Source organism: Rhinolophus sinicus, chromosome 7 (assembly GCF_057876585.1).
Source record: "Rhinolophus sinicus isolate RSI-liver-muscle chromosome 7, RSI-T2T, whole genome shotgun sequence".
NCBI lineage: Eukaryota > Metazoa > Chordata > Mammalia > Chiroptera > Rhinolophidae > Rhinolophus > Rhinolophus sinicus.
In genome coordinates, this window is record NC_142507.1 from 5,522,708 (window position 1) to 5,542,554 (window position 19,847).

The 19,847-nt window shown below is 38.2% G+C and overlaps 1 protein-coding gene and 1 long non-coding RNA gene across 3 annotated transcripts in view; one reads left to right on the forward strand and one right to left on the reverse strand.

Annotated features, from left to right (window-relative positions):
• LOC148757626 (uncharacterized) overlaps nucleotides 1–19,847 on the forward strand; it is a 155,883-nt gene that overhangs the window by 45,665 nt on the left and 90,371 nt on the right. The window lies entirely within an intron of this gene.
• The window catches only part of PKIA (cAMP-dependent protein kinase inhibitor alpha), a 62,531-nt gene that overhangs the window by 16,989 nt on the left and 25,695 nt on the right, over nucleotides 1–19,847 (reverse strand). The window contains exon 2 of one of the 2 annotated variants that reach the window (XM_019725652.3): nucleotides 7,716–7,841. The exons of the other annotated variant lie outside the window; for it this stretch is intronic. The gene's annotated coding sequence lies outside the window, so the exon portion shown is untranslated. The remainder of the gene's footprint in view (nucleotides 1–7,715; nucleotides 7,842–19,847) is intronic. 2 annotated transcript variants of the gene reach the window in all.

Below are 19,847 nucleotides of genomic sequence, written 5' to 3' on the forward strand. Positions count from 1 at the left end.
TTTTGGCAGGTCCCACTAGAATTTGAAGCCTCCCAACTTGACTAGTCTCCTTCCCTACTCTCTCCTGTGTGCAGTCAGGTTCCATCATAGCCAAGAGTTGGGACTATCTCTGGTGTTTTCCTTTTAGTTTCCTCATGCTGCTTTCTCTGCCTGGAATGCCCTTCTCTCTCAGTGATGAAATCATCCTCGTCTTTCAAGCCTCATTTATAAGCCATTCCCCATCCCCCATCCAGGTATAATGAATAACTTTATTATAGTGTTTCATTTTGGCACTAGGTAAGAATTATTTTCATGTTGTTTTCTCTGTATATTTGCCTTGAGATCTGGGACTTCGGTTTTTGAGTGCCTCACAAGTGCTTCGCAAAGGATTTTGTATGTTGTTCTTCCATCTACAAAAAGTATTTGGTAGATCTGTTTTTAATGATCTTACTCAATACCCTTATTGGTTAAGAAAAATTTTCAAGGTTATACCATTATTAATAGTAAAAGTCGGCTGAGAAAGCACGTTTCCTTATTTCTATTCAGTTCATTTTTCTGTCTTGCAAGACTTTTAATCAGCTGAAGTAGAGGAACTGTAATCATTTCCTCGAATACATGTTTTCTTTTGTGTATTCTTAATTATAACAGAGGATTTGAAAGAAAAAAAAAATAACAGTGACAGAAAGCACTCTAGAATTCCTAGTAATCCATCCTATTATCACTTGATTGAGGGCTACCTCTTTTTAAGTTTTGATAAAAAAAAAAATATGTGACTGAAGTAGCAAATTCATGCATGGACTGATTTGTTCTGTCCTTCTCTTGTTAGGGCTTTTTACATCATTTATTTAATATTTCAAAGGGTTTATAAATCATTTATCAGCTAATCTTTGCAACATCCCTGCTGAGACAGTCAATTAGCTGAAGAAGTACCGCTGGTTGGCAAGTGACAAGTAATACCACTTGCACATTAGAGATGGAGAAACTAAAGCAGAGGGAGGTTCATGGACGTGGCCATGTCTTACACAGTCTGTGATGGTACTGATGTCAGAAAGGGGACCTGGGGTTATTTCATCCACAGCACGAAAGCCTCTATTTAGAGCCTGGGGCTGATGCTGTTCTCTATTATGCAATACAGTGCTTTCTAAATGTGTTTCCCCAAAATAAGACCTAGCTGGACCATCAACTCTAATGCGTCTTTTGGAGCAAAAATTAATATAAGACCCGGTCTTACTATAAGACCGGGTATAATGTAATGTATGTAATGTAATGTAATGTAATGTAATGTAATGTAATGTAATGTAATGTAATGTAATATAATGCTAGGTCTTATATTAATTTTTGCTCCAAAAGACGCATTAGAGCTGATGGTCTGGCTAGGTCTTATTTTTGGGAAACATGGTAGATAGAGTCCAAGGAGGAAAGATACTTTTAAAAATCTATGCCATCTCTAAACTAAGACTATTTTTTCCCTACATCAAACAAATATTTAGCTTTTGAAAGGATGTTAGGACACTGACACATTTCTTCTGGAAAAAACTCATTATTAACTTTTCCACCTTTGCAATTACAATGAAAGGTCAAATCAAGCACATTAGTATTTTTATTTTTTGGTCTGTTCCAAGGTCTAACAATGCCTGTAAGAATAGCAAAAAAGCTTTTGTTTACCAGTACATTATCAATAATAACAAAAATAGCACATATTTGCCAGGTACACTAAGACATTTATGTGAATTTATAATTTAAATTTCTCAACAACTGTATCAAACAAGTATTCTCATCTCAGTTTTAAAGATGAAATAACAAAGGTTTAGAAACATTAAGTCATGAAACTGGGAGCTTATTTAACTGCTTACAAAATCAGTTGCCATTTTCCACATTTGTCTTGGAACATACTAAATTTTGTTTTCTGTGAATGGTTTGCCCTCAATATTTGTTTTTAAATAAATATGCAGTAGTTCCCATGCTGTTTTGAGACATTACTCTGTAGGGTGATATTTTATTGCCATCCCTACAGAACCTGGCTTTTTAATATTACCATCTGATACACATAATATTACTTGACACCACCTCTTCCTTGATTCCTGTATTTGTTCTATAAACACTTTGCTTTCCACCTCCCACCTATGTGGTCTCCTCATCCAAGCGATGCTCCTCATTTTCAGAGGTCTCACTGTCTTAGCTGTTCAGCTTTGTGACAGTAAAAACACACTCACTAGGGGCTATGAGTTTGAGAAGGACTTACAAAATTATCTGAAAAAAATAATTCTACAATATGAAAAAAATCTGCAAAACTGAAATTAAAAACTTGCTTAATATTTTGAACACTCATATTAGTGCATCTCCTCAACTGCCATGTTACTCAGCTCTCATATAGTAGTTGTCTATAAATTACATTGAATATGTGATTTGGGTGCCTTTTAATATGTTTGATAAGACATAGTGTAAAACTTCCAAAAGTGCAATTACCTAGGACTGAGGAAGGTTTAAAAATGGTCCTGCTCTCAGTGAACTAGATGTGACTTCCCTAGGAGCCTAAGGTCCAGAGAGTGAGAGAATAGGTGTGTATCGGAGGGAGCTGTGTGGTATAGGAGAGCCAGGGGTTCCTGACTTACTGAATGGGGAGCAGGAAGGTAGCGGACCCTACAATGGGAATCCGGCATTCTTCTTGATTTCTAACTTGGATGAATGACACAGCATGACACTATTTGGTGAATTAGCTAAAGGAACAGCAACAGCAACAAAGCCTAAGAACATAGTTTAGCATATCCCAATGCCACATTTAAAGTAAATTTGGCCTTCTTTTCCTTCCTGAAGGAATGAAAATGCATTAATTAAACACACACAGACATTGACATACATGCAAACATCTGCTCTTCTGCAACCAAGTGTTTCCTGCATAGTGTCTAACTATCTATTCCAGTTGAAATAGTGCCTAAACACTCCAATACGCCTCTTTTCAGGCAAAAAGAAAAACAGTTGCTATGACTATGTTTGAACATATTTTAAATATATGAATAATCTTTGCCAATTTATCTGCTTTGCAGATACTAGTTTCCCATATAGTATTTAATATCTCCCTTTATTGAACATGTCATTGCTCAGTATTATAATTAATGTTTTTCATCCTTATTATATGTCTGAATGTTAGAATTATTAACTAAGCTCTTTATTAATGGAATGATTTTCAGCACAAAGTTTAATGTTGTTTTTCTCTACCATCACTATATGTTAAAGGATTTTCCATACATTCACTTTCAATGGGATTTTCAGACTTTTTGAAGTCAGTAGGATAAGCTCTAGAGAGAAAAGGGAATGCTGAAGAACAATAGAAATTATATAAATTTAAGTAAATAAGAGAGTATTAATCTAGCCATTAAGAAATATAAATATATATAAATAATAATCTACGTAGTATATAATGTACATATTAATAGACAGTTTCAAAATGAGATAATGCACTGAATGAAATATCTCAAAATATGATTAAAAGATGTAAAATCACTATATTAATAAAACAAAGCAAATTTTTATAGAATGAAAAGATAAATAAGCGTATTTTTGTCTAGAAGGCAAGTTATCTGGAAAATATGACATTTTGTAGATTATCAAAATCACTTTACTATTAATATCCAGTGTCTTTACTACCAACTCTATTACCAGTATTGGAAATTATCATTATCAGAAACATTCAAGAAACTACTTAAAGTGCTAAACAACAGTTTTAACAAATAAAAAACAACCTATCTGATAATGAAATTACAATGAACTGAGAAATTGGAAGATCTCAAAATAGACACTTTTCATTGACTGCAATATGAACTACTTGAGTGAAGAGTTTCTGTTTTTCCAGTTTGTACTCCAAATTTCAGAAAAGGGTTATATGCACATTGCAGGGTACTAAGTAAATATTTAACAAATAAAAATTCTTGGATTCATTACCTTGTACCAACTAGGATTTCTTTTGTACTGACATAATTAGAAGATTTTAATTTCAGCACTATGAATGATTAATGTTTTTATCTAATTTCCGTAACGTTTGTGTCAACCATACTTATTTGAGTGATGATTAGAAGACCTCGTGCTTATCCTATCTTCCAGGCTTTCATTTTTACATATCACTTCATTCATTCACACCAACTTTGGCCATTTTTGTAGCACAAGCAAAGACTATAAAAACAAATAGAACAAGCACTTGCCAAAGAGCTCTAAATAAAACAGGTTTCAGATATGAAATTAGAGCCATGCTTGGTTATACGTCCATCTGGTGCTTCATCTGAAGAGAGACCTTCAACCTTGCTGCATGCATAAATCACCTGGGGTGACTTTTAAATTTTCAAATGGCTGGCCCCACTGTCATATCTGATTTTTGTCTAGACAATAATAACTTTTTATTGAGAATTTTATTTCATTGGTTGCAAAGGCAGCACTCTAGTTGATAGCAACTGCAAGTATGCATGTGTGCACACACGTGTACACACACACACACACACACACACACACACACACACACACACAAAATCCCCCTTAATCAGAACTATTGAGATCACATGCCATGTATCAACTTATTAAAGTGCAAGCAAACAGGGAAAATAAATGCAAGTCTTTTTCTTATTTATTAAAAAAAATTAGGTGATTAATATGAAGTGGTGGAACACAGAAATCTTGTTGCTTGGTTTACTCCCGAGTCTGTGGCCATGTAAACAACAAAAGTTAACCTGGGACTTCAATTAAGAAACGTTATCTAACGTGCCATTAATTTTTTTCAAACAAATCAGATTTCTGTTCTCTTGCTCCATCTCCCTTCATGTCCACTGGAGTCCCCACCTTCTGGCCCCCGAAACTATCTCCTCTACTAGAATATGTTTCTGTGCTTATGGTAATACAATAGTTCAATAGAGAAAGACCATACATGCAGGGAAAGGTGTTCCAGGAAGGAAGGAAAATGCTGTTGCATGTTGTTCATATAGAAATAGCATTTCAAAATCTGTTGCAAAAAACAAAATTTTTAAAATGTAGTGATAGCTAAAGTTTACAGATAATGTTATCATCCTTCTGAAAGAAGCATAGAGGGAACATTGTGGTGTTGGGGAAAATGAAACTAAGTCGTTACTGCAATCTGTTATAGGCCAAGGTTAGGGGATTTAGAAGACAGAGGTTTGAGTGCCATCGTTACTACTTGTTTGCCATTGGAGGTTGGGCAAAATATTTAATTTCACTGGGCTTCAGTTTGCATGCCTCCCAGATGTGGTTTCCCAGAGTAAGGGAAATATTTCAAATCTTTTCAAGGTCTAAAAGTCACTGACCTTACTGTCCATGTGACTTTACAAAGACCACGTTTTCACAAAGGAGGGCATTCTTCTGAAAGCCTTTAGAGAAAGGAAAAGCTATATATAGCAAGTCAATTCAGTGTCCAGGGGTGTTTTCAAGTCTCGCTGCTATTTATAACCAGGTGTAGGCCAGTAGGATAGCCCTTTGCTTTAGCTAATAACTGATCAGCTTTCTTGGGGTTAAAGATATGGTTTTCATGTTTCTAAGTGTTGATTGAAGAAATTGTTGAAAATAGGAATTATTTTAATTTACTTATTGAATTGCCCAGTTGTTATATGGCCTGACATGGAATGTGATTTTATAACGTTACATTTCGGTTTGGAAATATGTATAGTTGGTCATAGACCTTACAGATAAACATATGCAACTATTTTGAGTTCCTACTTTGAGTATTCCTTATACTTTTTTTGTCTTACGAATTTCATGCCAATGTACATCAATTCCAATTCAAATTTCTCTAGGAACTTATGTTCATGCCTATGATTTTTGATATATATTTTTTCTAATACAGAGGACTTCACCAAATTTGGAAACATTTGATAGAGTAAAAAACAAAATAAAATAAAACCATCATTAGGAAAAAACCCCAGTACCTCGAAACCTCTATTTTCTATTTTTCAAATAGAAAAGAGAGAGAGAAAGCGAGAGAGAGAGCTAGTGTGTGTGTGTGTGTGTGTGTGTGTGTGTGTGTGCGTGTGTGTGTATGTGATGGTTTTCTGGAAACTGCTTATGTTGAATTTTACATTTCTCTCTTTAATAAAATGAATTTGTCCCCCTTGGGAATGCAGAAGACAGCAACAGCAGATTACAGAGAAATAGCTGCTGCCATGCTATGGTTGCACTACGTACCTATGGAAAAGTATAAATAGCAATTTTAGCAGCTACCGTGTTTCCCCAAAATAAGACCTAGCTGGACCATCAGCTCTAAGGCATCTTTTGGAGCAAAAATTAATATAAGACCTGATCTTATTTTAATATAATATAAGACTGGGTATAATGTAATGTAATGTAATATAATATAATATAATACAATGTAATATAATATAATACTGCGTATAATATAATATTATATAATATAATGTAATACCGGGTCTTATATTAGTTTTTGCTCCAAAAGACGCATTACAGCTGATAGTCCGGCTAGGTCTTATTTTCAGGGAAACAGGGTAGTGATTCTGAAGGTGTCCTTAACTTTGTCATGACAAAAATGGTCTAAAAATTGTGTTTTGCAAATAATATGTCACAGAAGCTTATCGGGAGATTTGCTATCCATATTTAAGTCATTTAATAGTATGTCTGATGTAGGTCCTATGCCTACATGTAATGGGATAATACGTATGTACATGGTGACAACTAGATAAATTCTGTCAGATATACCAATAGTCTGAGACCCAGGCATTCATCTCATGATTACTCTCTATAGACCTCGGCAAATATGGGGTCTCTGTTGGTTTTATAATTATCCTTAGAATCATGGGGACTCATCTGCTCTTTCCACAAATTTGATTGCTTACATTGCATGTGTCATAGTGCTGGGTCCTCAGAATACAGAAGTAAACAAACAAGGCCATACAAGGATAAATACCTTTTCTACCATATTAAGTCTTTTTCGTTCATTCATCTATCAGTCATTCATCTATCAGTCATCCAACATGTGTGTCTTCATATTGACTTCCAACTAGGGGGTAAAGTGCTGTGCTAACCATGGAGGACATAACTGCGAATGAGATGGACAGGCCCTGATTTTGATGTCACTAGTATCTTTTGTCTTGCCATATAATGGGACACTTTCATTATGCCCTTGGCCCTCAATTTTTATCTCTAATTGCTAATGAAAATGATATGGTTAGTTTGACATACGAGCACATAGGTAAATAAAAACATCTCCTGTTTCCCAAGCCCCTTTCTCCTCCCTTCTAACTTCCTATGTGCACTAACTTTGTGCCAAGACTGAGACTCGGTATGCGCCACCAGAACCAAGCCAATTTCCTCACCCCATTGCCTGGGCTGTTTCCCACTTGGAAGATGCCATCATGGCCCTTAATTTCGGGAACCAATGAGAAGATCGTGGTGACAATCTATGAAAATGATTTGTCTTAGGGGAAAACGCCAGAAGGGTTAATCTTCTGGTCCACATGCCTGACCTCCTGGGATTAAACCACAGGCTCCGAGATCACTGTGTGTCCTTGGCTACGATGAGCTAAAAATGGAAAAAAGCATCATACTATTATTGTATTCTTTTTCCTCCAAGGCCCTCTCTGATAAACACCACAACCTCCAAGGGAATTGCAAACAGCTTCTTTGTAGGGTAGGTGATAGGTCCATCTTTTCTGAAGCAGACATACCATATCCAGCTAGCAGCACACTTTATTTAAGGTGGTTGAATATATGATATCAAGTGTTCGTACCTGAGTGGAAACCTTCTTGTCCTTAATTCATTGGCTATACTGGATTTTTTTTTTCTTTGATCAGGCCTTCAGACTTCTACTAGAAATCACTCCTTTGGGGATAACCAGTCCCAGAAACTCAGGAAACTGAAATGGAGACAGTAAGACAAAGGGACATTATCTAAACATATAGATCTCAGTTTTTTAAAGTCTGAAGTAAATGTTCAAACAAACATTTTTCTAAACAGTATAATAACTTAAGGGAAATCCATGGTTTATAAGTTTGGATAAACCATGGATAAACCTTATAAATCCATGGTTTATAAGTTCACAAAGTGAACACATTATGACAAAAGCACAGGTTGCATTTTGGGGCTTCCAGCCAAGCAAAGGCTTCAGAAAAAGCCCAATTATTCTTTGTTCATTAAGACACAAAGTGATGACAAAAAAGGCAAGTTTCCTAAGTCTTTTTGTTTAATATTTACTTCCTTTGGTTAGTCTTCACTTAGCTTTTCAGGAAATTATTAATTTGACTAAACTTATTCATAAACATAGGAACTTGCAGAAGGATATTGCCCAGAGAGCTTTAATGCACAATATCCTTTGATACGTGCCCTATGAGCTCATCTTCTCAAGCATTGTCATGTGCAAAATGTGTGTGTGTGAGTGTGTGAGTGTGTGTGAGTGTGCCCCTGCTCTCGCACGTGCACGCGTGTGCATCTCCTTTTGTGATGGGGTGGCGGGGAGAGAGTACATCTGTTGACTGCCAATGAGTGATGAAAGTTAGATATTCGGGGTAAATGGAAAGTCTGCAGCAAGTGAAGCAATAGAGTCCCGTGGTTGTGTTTCCAAAACAATGGTAGCAGTTTTCTGAGTAATTAGGTCTCCTGAAATTATAGTCACACCTGTTCCAGGCCATTGGCCCATAAATTCCACACCATCATTCATGGAAAACAAATGGCACTATCTCGCCTTTCTTTTATCCATTGGCCATTATTCTCTCTTCAAGGTTATGCTCTTCCCTATATGTTTAAAAACATTAGGATCTGGGAGGGATACATAATGTGCTATATCTTGCGGCTTGTCCCAGTGACAGCTCTGTAAGGAGCACTGGATTGCTAGATGGTTATAAATTGTTTGGGATTATGTGCCAGTATTTCTTAATGAATTTGTAACTTTTCTTTACCTTGATTGATATTGATGTTGATGAAAGAAACTAAGTAACTCTGAAAGGATTTGTAACTCCAGTTCAAGGAGCAATAATTCTTGGTTAGCACCTTTTTGCAAGAACCCACTGAATAAATCAAAGCAAGTTGTCTTTAAATGCTGAATTGCTTTTCAGTGCTTAATCGTTTATGTGACTAGTGTGTGCCTGGGTGATTCCACCTCAGAGGGCAGAGATTTTCAGAAACATTGATTGTAGGCAATGTCTAAAGCACAGTGAAATTTTAATGCAAAATGCTATAACAACTTTAGTAAATGCCTTTTATGTTATCAAAATGATGTTCTTTCAACCCTCATTTTTATACATTTCCTACCCACTTCCCCAAACCTCACATGGAAATAATACTATCATTTCATTATGTTCATCAATTTCAATTAGAGTTCGTTGGCACTTGTGGTTGCCAATGATACTGGCATGTGTGTTACTTTTAAAAATCCCTTCCGTGACAAAATTTGATTATCACGGGAAATCTGACACAATAGAATCCTAATAACCATATGATGTAAAGCTTTGTAGCTATATGTAGATTACCAAGCATTTTACTAGGAGGCACAATAGAATGTAGGAAAGTCCATTTCTCTGTCTTTGCTATTTAAAGGTCACTGACCATCTGACATTTTATCAGCCCACTCAGAAATGTTCCATAAATTTAGACTATAGGCTGTTATTTAATGTCATTGTAGTTCAACATTCTATCTTTAATATGGTTAATCCCACATTATTTTTTATTGGTGCCAAATATGGAAGTCATCTGGGAATTTTCTCCTTAACTTTAAAAATAATGTAAATAAGTTGTTCAACACATTTTCCTTTGTGTTTTTCAAAACAGAGCAATTCTTCCTGGGCTGTCCCTGGACACACATGTCAGGTGGCCATTTTTTTTTCCCACTGACTCTTCTCATCTGCTCCACTGTGTCATATTAGTTCTACCTTCTCAAAAAGTACCATTTAGGGCCGGCCCCGTGGCTCAGGCAGTTGGAGCTCCATGCTTCTAACTCTGGGGGCTGCCGGTTCGATTCCCACATGGGCCAGTGGGCTCTCAACCACAAGGTTGCCGGTTTGACTCCCAGAAGGGATGGTGGGCTGCGCCCCCTGCAGCTAGCAACGGCAACTGGACCTGGAGCTGAGCTGCGCCCTCCACAGCTGAGACTGGAGGGACAGCAGCTTGAGGCTGAGTGGCACCCTCCACGGCTAGGATTGGAAGGACAACAACTTGACTTGGAAAAGGAATCCTGGAGGTACGCTCTGTTCCCTAATAGAGTCCTGTTCCCCTTCCCCAATAAAATCTTAAAAAAAAAAAAAGTAGCATTTAATCCTTCATCCATGCACTCACTTATTAATTCACTTATTAAATCAATTGTTATGGAACAAGTACATAAGGCAAACAAAAAAGACAGAGGACAAATCTAGGTTGCACGGGAAAGCAGTGAACTCAGTTCAAATCTTTCCTGGTAACAGGTAATACCCAATGTATTGGAAACTGTATTTCATTATGGGCACTCACAGACTCAGGGAACACCAAGAGCGGAATAATAATAAGCCTTTCCCACTCTCCTCAGATTTCCCTCTATCCTCTCTACTTCCCTTGCTCTTAGCTGAGAGTTGCGTCATATTTCATTAAGAAAACAGAAGTTAGTAAGTAGGCACTGTCAAGTCCATTACTTCATTAGCATTTGCACTGATCTTTGTATTCCCTTTTGTTACGTGAGTTAAAGTGAAAAGGGCATTTTTACTACATAGAGTGGGTATTCCATTTTCTCTCATCTTCTCAAGTAACTTCACAGCAATGCATTTTCCACAGCCCATCTCCTCCGTATGAATTATTCCCATCAGAACTCAAACTTATTCTAGAATAGCAGCTCCTACTTAAAAGTATACATGCCACATGAAACCCTCCCCCGTTCCCACATACATTCTTTACCCACTTCATGGCTGAGCTTTTCAAAATTACCTTCGTATATTGTTTCCACTTCCTCACGTCCCACTTACTGTACGATTTACTTCCATCTGGCTTCTCTCACCCCACCCTCCTTGCCCGCTGCCCTGAAATTTTACTTCTGAAGGTCAACAATGATCTCCCTGTCAGCACCGTCAGTGTATATTTTTTGTCCTCCCAATTCTGGGCTCTTTCCCTCTTTAAAAAAGCAAACAGAAAACAAACCGAACACGCTTTGACTTTATGCTTCTGTGCTTTTACGCCTTCATAATCTTCTACCTCAGTATCTCTTTACTGGCTCCCTTTCATTTCTCTTCAGTGAAGCATATACCTGTATGAAGGATTCTTCTCAACGTTTCAGTTTCACAGTAGTAATACTAGTAGCAGCAGCAGTCAGTCCCTCTGGAATGCTTACCATGTGCCAGGCATTATTCTAGGACACTTTTATACGAGTATATGGAGCTCAGCCTCCTCATAAACCTTTGAGATAAGCCTTATTATTCCCATAGTAGAAATGAGAAAAGTGAGGCAGTGAGAGGTTAAGTGTAATTTGCCCAAGGTCACACAATCATTAATTGCTGATGTCCCTGGTCGAGTTAATACTGGAAACTTGGAATAGGCAAGTTAAAGAATGGCTTACTGATGGGCCTTAAAGTGAGAAAAATTTAAGTCCTTAGAAAGTACCAGAAAGCAATGGGACATTTTGTATTGAATAGGAACTACTAAGTTGTGTATCAGTCACTAAATAGAATTGATTCTTCTTGAATGAAATTATTTCTTATTACATTACTCTGTTCTTTTGAAAGAGCAGTCGTCTTGCTTGAGTGTTTTATATATTTTTTTCTTCATTCATGTATTTACTTGCTTATTCAGCACACTTTTCCCAAGCACCTTCCATGCACTGGTCTCTGTTGAAAGCCTTGGCAGACCCGTTGGTGAACAAGAAAGCACAACATTCTTACTCTTAAGCAAATCCCCCAGAGGTGGGGAGGGGGCAGAGTAAACATGTAAACAGATTTCATGCAGTGACAGAAACACAACTGGATAACGGACTAGAGGGGCACTGAGGAGGCAGGTTTTTTTGGTCAATACAGTAGTGATGGCGTTTTAACTGAGACCTTCATGACCAGAGGGAAATTGGATGAGGTCAAAGGATCAGCAAATGGAGGACTATGAGGCAGCAACAGTCCAAGCCCGTGGCATCTGAGGGCTTGAAAAAGGCACCTGTCCCCAGAACCGGATGAAGGTTGGGGACAGACGTAGGATGTGGCCTGAGCACTTGGTGCCTGGAAGCCTTCCTTGGTGATTTATATTATAGTCTCTTCACAATAGATTGCTTTTAAAGCTTAGAAGGAAGCCAAGGATATGATCTGACTTGGGCTTTTTAAAAGTTTACCTTGACTGTTGAGTTTCTTACAAAAACACAACAGCTTTGCTGCTATGAAGGGTGGGTAATAAATTTTCAAAAGCCCGATGAGCTCATGAATAGTTGGTTGATTAACTATCATTATTAGTCTCAACTAGACTGCTTGGTGACCCTGAAGTCCTGGGACGCCCTAGATTAGGGAAACCCAATTCCTTTCAAATTGTTGATTTGACAAATTCTCCAACTTGCTGGGGTTCAGGAATATTATTTTATTACTGGCGCTGGATGAAAGGGTTAGCGTAAGAAAAGGGGATATGGTAGTTGGCTTCTTCTGTCTGTTCTCCCTTTCTGTGGGAGAAGTGATAGCTGGGGTGACTACTCTGCTGTTCGACGCATTGCTGAAATTTCAGAACTAGTTCAAGCCAGTACATATTGGCTGAAAAACTATGATATGTTAGGAACTGAGCTGAGGCTGGGAATACAAAGTGTATAATTAATAATCAACTATCACTAATAAGAGTCAGACACTGTGCTAATACTTCACATGCACCATCTCACGTTTCGTGAATTTACGCGTTATCCCTATGGAGTAGTGTGTTTATTATCCCATTTTCCAGATGAGAAACCTGATGCTTTTAAGGGGCTTCGGTGACTTACTTCTCCAAGGTTACACAGCTAGTCAGGGGTGTAGGCAGGGTTTGGACTCAGGAGAGCTGCTATCGGCACCAACTCTTTTAACCATGATGCTCCACTGTCTGCAAGGACCCTACCTGTGGAGTTCAAAAGTGTGTACCTATGGGTACAACTGATCTTAAGGCTGCCTGGCACAGAGTCACTGCTTGAGAAGGCCTAGGTGTATGTAAGACGCATGTGGAGTAGAGAGGATTGTGAGAGAGAGTCACAAAAACCTGCTGTCCGTCCTAGAGGCAGCAGAAGGGAGAAAGAATTAGCCTGGGGCAGTGGGGTCGGACGCCAGCGTGCTGCCGTGGACAGGAGCATAGTTCTCTCTTTTTTCCCTATAATTATGAAGTTATGTCTACTTCGCTATATCAGGAAGAAGTCATCGTACAATGGACAATTTGTGGACACAGCTTAGCTTGAACCCTGACAGAGGTTGAATATATACTCAACATCTGGCACCTACATGTAGTTAAGTAAGCTTACTTTTTTTTTTCTTTAGACTTAAAGCAAAACCAGTTTTGTGATCTGGATAATTTAGGAAAGTCTGCTGAGAAAACATGGAAAACACACTATGTCAGAGGAAAGCAATTTCCCAGATCTACCAGGAGAAACAAGTCCAAGGACACCAGTTATTTAGGGAGATTTGTACTGCTGTATCCCTCGTGGTGTGTTCTTATGTGTTCTGCTAGAAGAAGGCTCATAGAGTTCATCAGTTCTCAAAGAGATAAAGACCCACACTGATGTGGCGGGAAGAGTTGTGCTCTGGAATTAGATCAGGTTAGGTTTCGCTGCTCAGTGTTACCCACCGTTCTTTGTGAGCCCGTTTCCCATCTGCCAACAGGGTAACACTGTTACGGAAGGATGGGGTTAAATTCAGGAATGCATACAAGCGCTCTGTATCCTTCAAGACTGTGAGGAAACGCCTCATAAATGTTAGTAACCTGCACATTCTCTGCTTCTTTGACGTGGATGAAACCTGTTCTCATGTCATTCACACTATTTCTTAGCCAATCAATGGCCTACATATCAAGGCAATATTTAGTTAAAAATGATTCTTGTTCTTCCACTGTCTATATGCATTGCTGTCAGATTCTCCTTGACGAATCCAGTGTCAATATTAGTGATATTTATCACTTCAGCTATTACTGTTCATATCTTTCAGATATTTCAATGTGAGGTAAATCTTTACTCAAAGGGATGACTGCTGTCAAAAGATTTCAGTGAGATATAAAATGCATCCTAATCAGAATGAACTTTCCAATCAGAGGAGAGCAATGATTTAAGATGTAGATAGGAAAACCTTTTCTTTTTGCACAAAATATTTTTTTTGTTTCCCCTGGTGGATGAAAAAAGGCAGCTTATAGTCAAATTTACATGCTATGATTAATTTAAAAGACAGTGTCACATAATGTTAGATAAATAAGTTTTCTTTAATCAGTAACGCATATTTACAAATTTACTCTTCTGAAAGTGCAAAAAGGAAGCACTGTTTTGCCGGTAAGTCCCCAGACTCCGCCCTCCTTGTACAGGCTAATATCTCTGAACTGCAGATAGAATCAGCATTACCCATGTGGTGATCAGGAAATGATTTGTATACTGGCTATTTTAACAAGTATAAGACATGAGTAGTGAAAGTGAAAATGATACCACAGCTGTGTGAGAGCAGAGCAGACAGAATTATAGGTGATCTTTGTGTGTTAATTGTGATATTCCTGCAAAAAGATTCGTGTGACTTAGTCTTATTTAAATGGAGAACAAAGGTGAGCTAAATTATCACATTGATATTATATTATAGTACTACCAGAAATCTTTGCTTGACAATATATGTGGTAGGAATGAATACAATTTCATAGGCACAATTAAGAGAATTAAGATTTCATTTATACTTTAGCATACATATATTAAGTTGGGTTTTCTTGACTTTATTAATAATATCTATAGGTAAGAGGAAATGAGTTTTTGGTGTTACTGTTGTTTGTTTTTCCACAGTGTAAAACACACACAAAAAGTTGGGAAATATATCTGTGGATGTGGGATAACTGCTCCACGGACTCTCCCTCTGTGATACGGATCTTGATTCCAGGCCCGAAAGAGAATCTGGGTCAGTCATTTCCACACATCTGCAAAACAGTCATGCTCAAACACGAAGAGATGCAGAGATAACAGTTTCTTTTCTTTTTTTCAAACTGCAAGAAGAAGTCTCCCTTCCGTTTGCATCAGAACCTCAGTGTTTGGGTTATGAGGGCCCAGAGGTCTTCCGCAGTACAGGGCTTCATCAGTGCCTTCTCCCCTCCAGGAATAGCTTGTCAGTCTCCCCACGATGCCCGAGGCCCGGCCCTTCTCCTTAATGTCTTGGTCAAAATTCACCATCAGCCCAGGCAACGTTCCCACTGTCACTGCTGGAATGTGACCATGTTGTTTTGATCGCCTTAGCACAGCTATACTAGCTACTGTCCACGCTTGGTAGTATGTATGTGCGACGTAAGGAAGAGAATGCCTGGCAGTACTTCGGGCTCAGCTCCCAGAATGATATGAATATTCAGTAGCTGCTGATGAGCATGGAGGTATCATTTATGGTAAAACTAATCTGTCCTAGTGCAGATCCTGCTTGGCGATTGTTCGTGTCTTTCACATACCTCTGTTCTTTGTCCCCAAGGTGAAGGAAATAAATATTTATTTGGATTATTCTCAGTGAGAGGCTGTGCAGGGTGTGGATTTAGTGGTGGTAAAGACTGACGCTGACCTGTTTGAATTCCACCCTTGTCACTTTCTTGGACTTCTTGTGCCTCAGTTCCCTTACTGTTAATTGGTCATAATAGATATTTCAGGGACATGGTAAGGATTAAAAAGAATTATAATAGTACTTGGATCCAGAAGAGGCATTCATTACCTCATTTAATGTAAACCATTAGACAATTTGATTCCATTTTGAGGATCTGATGACGGCTCTGTATTCCTGCCCTAAAAATAAGTAAATTAAACAAACAAAATTTGCATGGCATTTTGCATGTAATTCCAGGGCTTGGCTAATATAAAAAGCAATCAAAGCCTTTAGTTGGCCCAAACAACTGAGAAAAATTGTTCCGGGGGGAGAATTACAGTTCTTCTGGAAACACGCTGTCATCCTGGAGAAGGACAAGTGCCATTTTAATGTGCTCAAAATTGGGGTCAAAACTCTATGTTTCCATAACAGGGACTCCACCAGGTCTTGACTGGACTGGGGTTGAAATGCCAGACGTGACGATCCCCACCCCAGGCTGCAAACCTGGCAGATAATGAAGTGCAGCCTGTAGCTGAACAGCCTCAGTTACTTGTCTCGAAAATGGGCACATGAGTACCACCCTGACAAGAGCGTTCTGAAGACTCAGCAAGAGCACAGATAAACCCTTGTGGCGTCTGATGGCCAAGTAATACCTCTTCAGCTCCTTCATTCTTTTTTTTGCTTCTTTCTTTATTCATTTCCTTCCCTGCCCTGAGTTCTTGTTACGTTTCATGTCCCATAATGCTGCAGTCGTTGGAATGCTTTTTACTGAAATAATCTCATATTCTAGCAAAATAAACAAAGAAAGACTAAGAACTTACTGAGATAAACATGCTGTTGTTACTTCATTCTGATAACCTGACTGGTCCAGAAATGGAACCGTTTGATTCCCTTTACTACTAGTTGCTCATGTCCATGGGTGTGTGTGAACTATATTGAGTCCCTGGAAACTTATCTCTAGTGCCATTTGTCGTTCCATTTATGTACTATAGCTTTCCTCAAACTAAACCATTATGATTTCTATCCCTCTTCTGCTGTAATACCCCCCAAACATGGCTTCTCATTAATAGTTATGCTAATTGGCACTGCATTCATTCTTCTTTGCTATTTCTCTAATTATTACACGTATCACCTCACTCTTAAGTTAATGAAATGGGCTTTCTGAGTATGAGGAAGGTCGAGGGGGAAAATAGGGATGAGGAGGGTAAGACAGAAATAGTGGAAGCTTTAGTAGTAATAAAACCAGTGACATTAGAGTTAATTAATGAGTAGTCAGGAAAATTTTGTCGTGTGTTGCCATTAACTGGCCAACTGGAGTCATTAGGCTCACAGACAATAAAACACAGAGTGGAAAAACCTGTAGTTCCTGCCTGCTTCTTCTACTTATCAGAGCCATTGTCTCCCAGTTTATGAAACAATAACAATTTAGTGGTCAAATGTAAATGTCATCATTGTAAGATATGTGAAGCCTACTGCCTTCATAACTCGAGTATTACTGCATCATAACTAACACAGTAAAAATGATTTGGGAAGTCTTGGCACACTTTTCTTTGTAGACGATTTTGGAGCCAGCCTTCTTTTGACTAAGAGCCACTGTGCTGCAGAGAAAAAGCTTCTATTCACATTCATGATCATCAAGGAGCTGACTTGCTTGGAATTAGTAAGTGCTTTTCTCTTCACTGCTTAGCAAGGAACAGAACAGCTAATAAGAACACTGAAATCCCACTCTTGTTAAAAAAATAATAAATTACGGAATGTTAGAAAATTAAAATGAAATTTTTACTAACTATGAAAAATGCTCAATACCTACTACTGCTGGCCCTTGTAAAATCAACAGCGTCTTCTTTTGCGCCCTAATGTTGACTATGAAATGCATTCAAATTCAGGAATCATTTCAAAGCAAAATGTTTTTGGTAACTGAATCGCCGTCAAGAGTAATCAGATCAGTTTGTTTGCATAACTGCTAAAAATAAAATAATAAAATAGAGTTTTTCCACTTTTTCAAATTAACTTTGTACATAAGACAAAGAACACCGTGCTTTCTATCATATTTTAGTGTTTGCTCAATGACGACAGCCAAAATTCGTGACAGATCGTTATTTCCTGTTTGTGTCTTTTCGGCACACAAACCGCTTGCCTATCTGCCATGAAAAGAATCGAGAGCCTTCGGAGACCTTTCTAGGAAGCGACTGCTATTGATTCGTCCCTCAGATATGTCCCAATTTAGCAATAAACTGATGTTGAAGTTTATGGAGTCTCTTTAGTGAAACAATAACTTTGGGGGTTTAACTGTCTTTTCCTAGATGGCAGAAGTGGCTTCTATACACACACGCGCACACACACACACACAGCATCTTGATATCCACTTTCCATCTGTAGTTCCACACTGAATTTTCCCTGCCATTCACCAAAACCAAAGCCACTTTATCCAACTCCTTTTCTGTGTTAGCTGGTTTGGGTTCAGGAAACAGGAAACAATTTCCATGTTCTCTTTAGTAAACCTATGTCCTATCTATAAATTAAGAAGGACTGATTTTTGTTTCTGTTCTCTGGTATCTTGAGCCTTTCATGCAATTCTTCTCTCCGACCATATGGCTCGCAGGCCTAGTCTTACGACTGGAGATACAGAAACGTACGATGCCTAAAATTGACTTCCCATCTACCCAGTGATGCTTCGCTGTCGTCAGCTCTTACTGCTTATCTCCGAACCTCATCCCTTCAGCTTAAGTCTTTCTTTCCCACTGAAATCCAAATACCCGTCCTACTTTAAGATCTTAGGCACTTTTCCTCCGCCCGAATGATCCATAGCAAGTTTCAATGATGTGGATGAGGAGAGAGAACTTAAGGATATGAGGCTTTTGCAGAAGGTATTAGGTAACAACTAGACTCACAGAGGAAAGAAACTCAGGAAGTGGGCCTGGTGAAATGGCAGGTATCACAGTTGTGCGTAAAGTCTATTCTAATTCATAAAAAAGGAAAGTTCTGAAGATGACTGCTATCCCTGTGTCGAAGTCTGCTTGAAAAGTAACGTATGAATGCTTGGTGCCTCCTGCATGTTACGGAATGTGGCACGTGATTCAAACAGTGCAAGGACCACGCAGATTCCCACATATCATGGTCTCAGCCATGCACCATTTTAAAGCCTGCCCACTTTGAGCATCAGAAAGTGGCTAGTAGAAATCTGGTTCATCTTATTTTAAACTTCTCATTTCCCAAATTTGAAACAATTTGTATTTAGTACTTTAGGACTACATTCTCGGGTGCATCTTATTTTAAACCTCTCATTTCCCAAATTTGAAATAACTTTAAAGTCTACCTGTGATCTTTTCAAACTAGGCTCTTTGAAAAGATCACAGGTAGACTTTAAAATTATTCATTGAAGAGAACCTAACATTTACTGCTGGAATATATTATGTGCAATTTATTGACTGTTTCTCCTAATAGTTATGTATTCCATAATCTAAAATTTATATTAGGTATAACTAACAGTATGATTTTGGCATGAACCATAAAATCCTCTCCTACAAATTTGGTGAAATTCTTTGCTACAAAAGTATGTCTCTGCCTTATACCATAGTTTGCATATTCCCCAGGAGGTTACTTTTCATTCTGGTAAGCTTCCAGTAGGCCATTTCCCTGAATCATTGATAACATACAAATTCCAGCGATTTCTCCATTTCTGTTCACAATTTTAAATATTTCAACTAAAAGTACAGTCTTCATGGGTGATTTCTGTAGCTGGCTCTCTCCCTAAACCGACTTACTTCTATGTCAATATTAAGTTTTTGGACTTAAATATCTGTGATTCTCCTCTACTGCGTTCTCTGTTAAGGCTGCTCTCTTTCTTTAGGATTATTAGTAGGAGTAGGAGAAGTGGTATTTCTTTGGGAAGGAAAGTGCATTTCCCTCCTACTGAGCTCTCAGTACTTTACGACTACATTCTCGGTTGCGTGATCAGAAACCTGGCCTGACATCCACCAGTGGGATTGAAAACCACTTTTTCACTTCCTTGCCACTAAAATATTTACATCAATTTCTCTTTCTTTTAAAAATGGTGTATAGAACCCGGTGTGGGTGTGGTCATGATTCTGCTTCTCTGACCTACGATCTTAGATGTGTTGCTTCCCACTTCTTTATAAATGAACCCTTTACCGATTACTGGGGCCGGGTTTGTTTGTTGATGT